This window comes from Ctenocephalides felis, unplaced genomic scaffold, assembly GCF_003426905.1.
Source record: "Ctenocephalides felis isolate EL2017-DRISC unplaced genomic scaffold, ASM342690v1 CF-g0.4_SCAFFOLD_01604, whole genome shotgun sequence".
Lineage (NCBI taxonomy): Eukaryota > Metazoa > Arthropoda > Insecta > Siphonaptera > Pulicidae > Ctenocephalides > Ctenocephalides felis.
In genome coordinates, this window is record NW_020537758.1 from 15,612,309 (window position 1) to 15,622,273 (window position 9,965).

At 27.9% G+C, this 9,965-nt stretch overlaps 1 pseudogene; it reads right to left on the reverse strand.

Annotated features, from left to right (window-relative positions):
* Positions 1 to 8,478: 8,478 nt before the first annotated feature.
* Positions 8,479 to 9,696, reverse strand: LOC113372964 (annotated as a pseudogene).
* Between the last annotated feature and the right edge of the window lie 269 nt (positions 9,697 to 9,965).

Here is a 9,965-nt window from a genome sequence, read left to right on the forward strand (position 1 = left end):
AGAGAAAACTATAAACCACAAAAAAAATTTTCTTATTACCATTACCATCAAGGGTTTATAATATTACTACAAATATTAAAAAACTAATATCAAAGTTACTTTATTTTTTTATTTTATAATATTTTTTAACCTTCCCTATGATCATTAATATTGCTGCTGACATTTTCAGTACAATTAGGAGAGAGAAAACTATAAACCACGAACAATTTTTTCTTATTACCATTACCCACAAGGGTATATCTGGTTTCCTGCAAAATCACTTATTGAACTAACTCAATGTTAAACTAGTTTTGATAGCACAAACCCTATTCCTATTTATGTATTTACTTTGCCCGCATCCTCTTCATATATTAGACAGACTTCTCCATATAACATCGAAGTACCTTCAAAGTAATATTATTAAGCCATTCGTATAACAGCGTCTTGCCCATATCGACCAGGACACCCTGCACCCTTATGATCATAACCGACCGCGAAATAAGGGTGAGACCACCTTCAGAAATTCTGTACAGAGTAATAATTATACAAAGACCAAAGACGACAAGAGTAATAGACATTTTTAACGCATTTTTTTAATTCAAAAAGAAATCTAAACGTAAGCTCACATATTGCTTCTTATAATTTTGTAAGAAATTTCTGTTTTATACAAAAATTTTATAAATATAATATGGAAATATATAAAGACGTTTTTTATTATTCAAAATGAAATCTAAAAACATAAATAATATTATTCCCACAAAAATCACAAATAAATGCTCCTTATAATTTTTCTAGGAAATTTCTGGTTTAATATTTAGTATAACTTCACAAAATTTATTTTAATGAGCTATATTATAAATATATTACAAAAGACGATGTAAGTGATTTTTTAAAATCTATAATAGCCATCATTATAATTTCCATGTTTCATAAAAAATAGATTTGTTTCATCTAAATATACCTACATATCTGGAAAGTCAATGAGAATAAAAATTGGTCTTTTATACTAGATGCTGGTTGGAAAACTAATATTTGATAAATAAAATAAAAATTAACATGTAATGACCCACGTTTAAGTGTCCAATTTAATTTATTTTTATCATTTCAATATTTCATTAAAATTAGTAAACTAATATTTGGTAAGAAAAAAAGAATCTACAATGTATCACTATTCAAAAGTTTTTAACATAGTTTAAGAGTCAAAACTACATTTTTATACATTATTAAAATTCTATTGTTTTTTTTTTCTCATGGCAAACAATTAATAATATTAACAGATGAAAAACAATTTTTATAAATTTATATGAAAAAATGGTATCTTATTATGTTAAACGACTGATTTCATAAATTTGCCTTCAATATTTGAAAACAGTTTCAGCAGACTGAAAATCAATGAACACATCATCTGTCGAATTTCATATATTACCAAAAATTATTAAAATAACACTTTTAAATTATCTCATTATTAATTGAAAATATAAATCAACTATCACTTTTCATTTGAAATTTTGTCATTAATGTAAAATTAATAATAATTAATGACTTATCGAAGAAAGGGTTTGTTTTTGCCAGAAAATCCACCTTGAAAAATTCAAAATTATAATCAATTTATTAATAAATGAAAAACAGGTTTCTACGTTTTGAAATGCAACCGATTTGTTCAAAATCAAAATAAAATCACGAAAATTAGTTCGACAGATTCACATATAAAGTATGAATAAATCAAATCCTTGAAAATAATATGAATAAAAATATGCAATAGTACATACATTGTAATATTGTTCACAGTTACAATTCATAAAAATAATTTGCTTGTAACATGTAAATCACACTTCAAAAACTACTAAAGGAATGAATTACTGTGCAGTCATTTATATAATTCGAAGACATTATTGAACTTCATCACAATTAGCAAGATCACATAAAAACGGTTTATATTTAATCATCAAATATAAAAAAAGAAAGATTCAAATTAATTAAATAATTAAATATTAAAGAAAACATTTTTAAGAATTACATTCAGGTTACAGGTTTTCCATGTAAAACAAATAACATCAGAATCATCAAAGATATTATATTACTATCCTATAAATAATAATAAATAGAAACATATATACAGTTTTACTCAATTTATTTTACTAAAAAATTACAATGAGTACTTTCTGACGAAGTGACATTATGGCTATTAAGTAATATCATTCAAATACTTATTTACTTTCAGCAATTAATTTTACTTTTAGTAAATAATTATTTGGGATGTTAACTCTTTAGTATTAATTAGTTTATAAGAAATCTATTTGTGCATATAGATATACAAATATGTTCTCAAAATGAGAAATACAAAAATTGAAAATTTCAAAAAAAAGAATTCAAAAATAATTGGAATTTATAAATTTCAAAGAAACGTGATATCTGTTAATTGTAGTAAATAAAATTTACTAATAACTAAATTTGTGATATTAGACAAGAATTGGCTTTAAAATTGGCAAAATTGATAAATTAAGATTTTAGGCTTAACATTTCTATATTTATATGTATCAAATACTAGAATTAATTAATCCATTAATTTGTATAAGGTCTATCATTGAGTCATTGTTAAAAGTTTCTGTAATTAGTTTCATTTCGTTTTAGACAAAAAAAAAATGATATATGTGAAAATTGTAAATTTAAAGTTTTTGGAAAACGTAAATATATATTAGGTTGAAATAATTGTAGCAAAATTGTATATTTTCTAAAATAAATTATGACTGTAAGTTAATTGTTAATATGGTGAAACCGCCTTGGACTCTACTGTCTTAGCTTCTAATTGTTTAAGTTCAAAATTGTACTAATTTTTTTATTCATGATTAAATAAAAAATATTCATGAAATATTTTTCCAAACATATACCTCGATATTCTGGTCTATACTTTTAAATAAATTGAAAATTAAAAATAACGCATTTTTATTTAATGACGAATTTTTTGCAGTTGTAAATTTAACAGTTTATGTTCTGACTGCTGTTAAATTATTGTTAAAAAATAATTTAACAGTCAAATGATTAAAAATTATTGGAATCACATGAAATAATCGCACTTGCAGTATGAAATTTGTTTCATTCTTCAATCACAAAATCAAATGGGAACTAATTTCTCTTAAGTAGTAAAATCTTTAATACTTCGATATATTAATACAAAAGATTAAAAATATGTGAGATGATTAATTGATTCATTCAGATCCTTACTAATTTCTTTATTAACTTATATTACATTAATTTTCAATAATATTTACATAAATTATTATCAACATTATCGAATCTTATTGTAGATAATCAGTAAATAATCAACAAAATTTGTGAAAATTATTATAAAACTTAACTTAAGTTAATAAGTTTTATAAAATGTATATAAATGTTGGATATAAAAACTGTACATCATTATATTTTAATTTTACACATTCAATATGATTTTGTTACTTTTCATATAATTGCAAACGTATATAGTAATCAAAATAATTTTAATTTAAATTTTTTATATTAACCTTTTTTATTATCGCTAAACCATTAAAATTTTATAATTTTCTATAAGATATTAAATATTAATTATAGTTCTAATATAATATTAATTGGAGCATTATTGCAACATGACTTTTTTTTTTTTTTTTTTTATTTCTGTTAATTTTAACAATCAGATTACAATACAATCTATAAGTTAAAAGTTATGGTATTGAAAATCAAAATCAAAAAGAAAAAAAAAATAGAATAAAGGAAATTAAAGAAAAGAAATAGAATAAATGAATGAATAAATAATAATTAAAATAATAGTATTAATAATAAAAACGATAATCACATGACTTTAACACAATAATCTTCATGTCACTCATATGTATGTAAAGCTAAAAAGTGTCACATAAGCCATGTCAGACAAATGTGTCTGACATACGTGATTTACTAGAAAAAGAAAAAAAGTTTCAATATAGAGCCATTTCAGCCATTTATGTGTGACATGAAAGATTGTGACTTTCCAGGAATTTTGGCAAGAATAATTCTATGATACACTAAGTTTTCTTGATACATTTTTAACTAAATTATCTAAGAGTTACCATGGCTCGAATTTTTGCTCAATAAAAAAGATGTTTGAAGAAAATAAATTCAATTGACACGATGAAAAAATAATGATACATTAATAAAAAAAAGTTTCAATATAGAGTCATTTCAGCCATTTATGTGTACCATGAAAAGTAGTGATTTTTCAGGAATTTTGGCAAAAATAATTCTATGATACACTAAGTTTTCTTGCTACATTTTTAACGAAATTATCTAATATATACCATGGCTCGAATTTTTGCTAAATAAAATAGATGTTTGAAGAAAATATATTCAATTGACACGATGAAGAAAATTTGAGAAAAATTAGTATGAGTAAATACTACTATAGTTGCTCACAACCTTTGAAAAAGCAAGTAGTCGTCCGCTCAAACAAGGCAAGTAAAAACGTATAAGACGCATCCGTCGTCGGCGTATTTGGCTGCCCCTCAATTTAGCCTTTGAGGATTTTGAAGATTTAATGCCGAAGTCCGTAAGGAATTAGTGGCAATTCCTGCATTAAGTAGCTAGTACGTCGTCTCACAAATCACAGGGACAATAACGTGCCTGGCAAGCAATGGACCGGATCCCTGTGCTCGGAACTGGCTCTGAGGATTGTTTGTAACTTGTGCAGAGCAAGTTTCGCAGTTCGGTTCAAACCATTGTCTTAGGTATTCGCTTTAATGCGCGCGATGTTTATGTAAAAGCGGACTGGGGTAATGATCTGACAAGGTAACTTCAAACTAGAGGATGTTCAGGAGAATATACCCCGCCGCAGACGAAAATCAGTTCTAGAACCTTCAGGTGCACGCACATATGCATGCTCACCTGAAAACACACACACACATATATATTTTATGTATACACTTATGTAGGGTAGAGCGAGGCTTAAAGATCCGCTAGTATAATGTCCACCACCATCAAGTAAAGTAGGGTAGAGCGAGGCCTAAAGGTCGTGGCTATGAAGGTTCTCCGCCGATATCTCAAAAGCAACAAAAATACAGAATTTTTTCAACAACATTTGTATAAAGAGGGAACAAGACGCATAACCAGCCATCTCTTTGATTCTTACGACGTCACCATCGGGAGATAAATGACAATGCTTGAAAAACCATAACAAAAGTATTTTATTTCGTTGTTAGTTTTTTGCTCAATATAATTGCTCACAATTAAATTGAACTTTTGTGCCTCGCCCTATCCTATAGAATTTTTTATGACTCTCTTTCAAAGTGCATGGTAAAATATAATTAACCAGCCATCGTATTATATTGGGAGGCACGGATATCAGGAGATAAGCGGCCACATTGTCTAAGTACTATTTAACTTCCCGTAGGGTATTAACTTTCCGTAAGGTAAGTTATTGTAATCGTCCAAAAATCGAAATCGAAAATGTTTACATTTCTCGACGTTTTGAAGGTTTCTGAACATTTTGACATACTTCAGAAAAAATGGATGTGTGGGTGTGTGTATGTGTGTGTGTGTATGTATGTATGGATACAATTTTTCGTCCACGTTTTCAGGCGCACGGATCAACCGATTTAAATGGTTCAAAAAACATTCGATTTGTATCGATAGGGAGATGTGCTGATTAGTTTTTGGCAAAGGCTGGTCCAGAAGTTACGGAGATAAAGCGCAAAGAGTGCAGAAAATAAAAATCGAGTTTTTGAGATAACTGAGCATCCGATTTGAATGATCCAAAAAGCTTTCAATTTGTAATGACGGGGAGAAGTGGTGATTAGTTTATGGCAAAGGCAGGTCCAGCGGTTTCAGAGATACAGAGCTAAATGTGCAAAAATGGTCGTTTTTGAGGGAACTAAGCGCCCGATTTAAATGATTCAAAGAACTTTCAGCTTGTTTTGAAAATTAACAAAATAATTGATTTTGGAAAAAAAAATTGTATCATTTTGTTTTTTGTACATCGAAAATAATTCAGATTTTATTTTCACTTCTGACTAAAGTTCTAATATACTTCAAACGGATAATTTTAACTTTGCAATTTAGTTTATATAATTCTTATAAATATTAGACAATGTTACAATATTAATAATAATCTATTTGAAAACATTTAGTATTCCTCGAACATTTCGTTACGGTACGGGAAGTTCCAACAATTTGCCTCAAGGCACGATGCCATACACCCCACTAGTTTACTTTTATTTTAATTATTTATAGTATTTTTCCGACTTGCTAATAAAATTATTATTAAATACTTTCTGTTCTTACAATTAATATTGAAATGTGAAAACATTATAAAATTAAAAAAATAATTCAACTATGTAAAGCAAATGATGTAGCGTTTGTGTTTCTTATTTGTATTGTTTAGTTAATCACGAAGGATCAGTTCGCGATACCTTCTCGAGTGTTCGTATCAATATGCCGTAGATTTTATTACAGCAAAACAACAAGTAATCACCGCAGCGGAAACTTTGCCAAAGTCCTGGAAAGTCCAGTTAAGCGCCTCGAGCTTTCGTACATAGAAGTTCAGTCGAGTCGAGAGCGTATCAGAAAGGAGCCCCCTAGTTTGCAGAAGTACCCCAAACTGGAAACGGCCATCGACTGCACGCCGTTCTCCACCGACATGTTTAGTTACAAACTTAATGTATGTACATGTATCACGCAGAAAGCACGCCGGCTCACAAGCTATTCATAAGCGATTTACTGGGTACTTTTTATTACTTCATTAATAAAATTAATGAAATGAGCGGGGCGAGTAAAAATACCTGTCTCGAGCTCTGGTGCTCATCAGCTGGGCGGGTATTATATAAGTAATCGTCATAAAAACGAAAATATTTTTTTTGCCAATCTTTACGTTTCAGAGGTTTCTGAACATTCTGGCATACCTCAGAATAATGGATATATGTGTGTGTATGTATGTGTGGATACAATTTTTCGTCCACGTTTTTGAAAGCACGGATAAACCGGTTTGAATGATTCAACTATAGTGGAGTATGGCATCGTGCCTTGCAAATAGCTGGAACTTACGTACCGTAATGCAATATTCGAGAAATATTAAATCTGTTCAAATAGATTATTATAAATACTGTAACTTATACATATGTTTGCAGAAAAGTGAAGAAACAAAACTTAATCGAATTTAAAATGAAAGACATTATTGTCTAATATTTATAAGTATTAGATAAACTGAATTGTAAAGTTAAAATTATTTATTTGAAGTATATACGTGAGATTTAAAACTTTAGCTAGAATTAAAATTAAAAACCGAATTATTTTCGATATTCAAAAATAAAAAAAAAATTGAAAAACAAATTTTTTTCTGACACAAGCAGGAAGTTTTTTGAATAATTGAAATAGGATGCTTAGTTTTCTCAAGAACTGCCATTTTTTGCACATTGTGCTCGGTATCTCTGAAACGGCTTTGCCAAAAACTAATCAGCACATCTCCCTATCAATAGAAATCGAATGTTTTTTGAACCATAGAAATCGGGTGGTCCGTGCGCCCGAAAACGTGGACGGAAAATTGTATCCATTTCACACGCACACACACCTTCGTTCAGGAGGTCGAAATTTTGGATTGTTTTGCGATTACTATAACTTACTTTACGGAAAGGTAATATATATTACTAGTAATATATAGAGTAATATATATTTAAATATGTGAAATATTTAATTTCTAATTTAGTAAAAAATTACTGTACCTATTTATTGGCAATAACTGCACAATGAAAGTAGTTATAAGATATCAGGCGTGTAAAATATTTATGTTCTATTGATTGTAAATTCAATTCTAATTAAAAATTTCATTCTTAAAAAAGCTGGCATGGTACTACCATTATTGGACTGTATTCAAAAAAATTATATTTTTAAAGTATATTTCGAACTATTTTGCCGAACTATTTTGCCGAGATACCTTTATTTTCGTTGAATAACATATTTCTGTAAAACAAAAATTATACAGAATTAATGAGTATAAAACTTTTTATATTTTTCTGAACTAAGGTACTTTCTCAGCTGTTTTGTGAGCATTGTGTATAGTTTTGGATAATTTTCTTCATAATCATGTATAGAAAGTAACTCATGGTAAGCACTTCAGGGAAATTTGGGGAAAAAACCTGAACTGAGAATAAATATCCAGGATGCTAATCCGGAAAAGTTCCAGTAAATTCATGCCATATGGTCAAAGTCAAGATAAATAGTATGGTAGTGTAAGTTATATTTTTTATAGCATATCAAATGATTAATAGAACATTATTAAAAAACATGCGTAAGTTTAAAATTTATTTATTAAAATCTTTCACAAAATATTTTGGCATAACCACATAAGTTACTTTTAATCAAACATGATTAATATATAAATTATACAATACTCATATGTTCACATTTACTATATTGAAACATTTGATATGACTTGGTGTTAAATAATAATAAGCAAATGAAAACTAGAATACAAAATAACCTTTATTTACTATAACTTAAAATGAATAGCTTTGATTAACAATATAAATGTTTATATTAAATAAATATAATTCTACATGTTATCTATAATTAAACACATTATCCTGTCCAAATCATCACAGGGATCATTATTACTACTATCAAGATTACTTCCTTCAACTTCGTCAATTTCTGAATTATTGAATAAACTCACATCTGCTTCAGATTCCGGAAGCCTTTGTAGTGCTGTTTGCAATGTATCATGAACCTTTCCAAATGCTTCTGAAATCTATATAAAAATTGAATTTACACACATTGTACATATATAGTTTTCTTCGTGTGATATAAATTTTATAAAATTGCAAATGTTATTAGTCTGAAAAGAATGTTCGTAAAGCATTTATTGTAGACGCTTCGTAATCTACTCAATTAAAATGAAAATTTAGACAAGTATAAGAGTAAATTCAAGAATACTATATTTTTCTCTAACATGATTTATATTGTGAAGAATTATAAGTTGAAATCAAATGCTAAATATGTGTACCTGCTAAAAAATAAATCTAAATTATATTCACCTTAAAGCAGTTTCAAGTCTCTGTCGTTTTTGCAATTCCATCATAACCCTTAATGTTTCTCGTGCCTGGTGTGGTCGAAATTCATTTATTAAATGATGTATATGCACAAATAAAGTTGTAAGATCTTCAACCTGCAAAAATGGCGTGATAGTATCAATGTCAGCAAAAGTACGGCTGCTTATTTTTTTTTCTAAATATCAAACCTTTTCCGCACGTTTTGGAGATTCAGGACACAGAACAAGTAAATCTAATAAATCAAGAAAATTTACTAATAAAGAATGATTCAGTTTTTTTAACTCTCGACGTCTATCACAATGTTGAGGATATAAACGTTTAATGCCCTTAAAAAATGAAGAAGATATATTACAAATTTTTATATTAGATTGTTACTTAAATTTTATTTTATAGTTAACTACCTGTATGTCCAATGGTCGTATTATAGAATCATCTGCATTAAAGTTATTTCCAAACATAGAATACGTATCATGACATGGTAGAGGTGGCTTTGGAGCCCTATTTCGTCGAATATTTTCATCTGTGTATAAATTGATGTATTGCACAGGAGGCAAAGGAAGGGAACTTACTTGGGCTACATCTGACATTGTAAATTTATAAATTAGCTATAAAATTTTAAATAGTTTAGTATTGCAACTAAATGTGTAAATAAATTAAATAGATTCGAAAAACTGTCAAGTCAATACAAAACTAAATGTCAAAACAAAAAGCATAGACTATGTAACGTTTTAAAAAGAGTAACATGATTCGAAGAAAACATCGATTAGCAGCCATCTAGCGGAGACTAGTAAAACTCTCTGTTAATGTCAAATTATTTTGACGTTTAACGTTTCTTTCTCAACTTATTCTTGATTTATTATAATATTATTTTATTATATTGTCTGGAATTTTTAACAATAGTTTAATTAATTTTACATTTTCATATTTCTTTATATTAACATG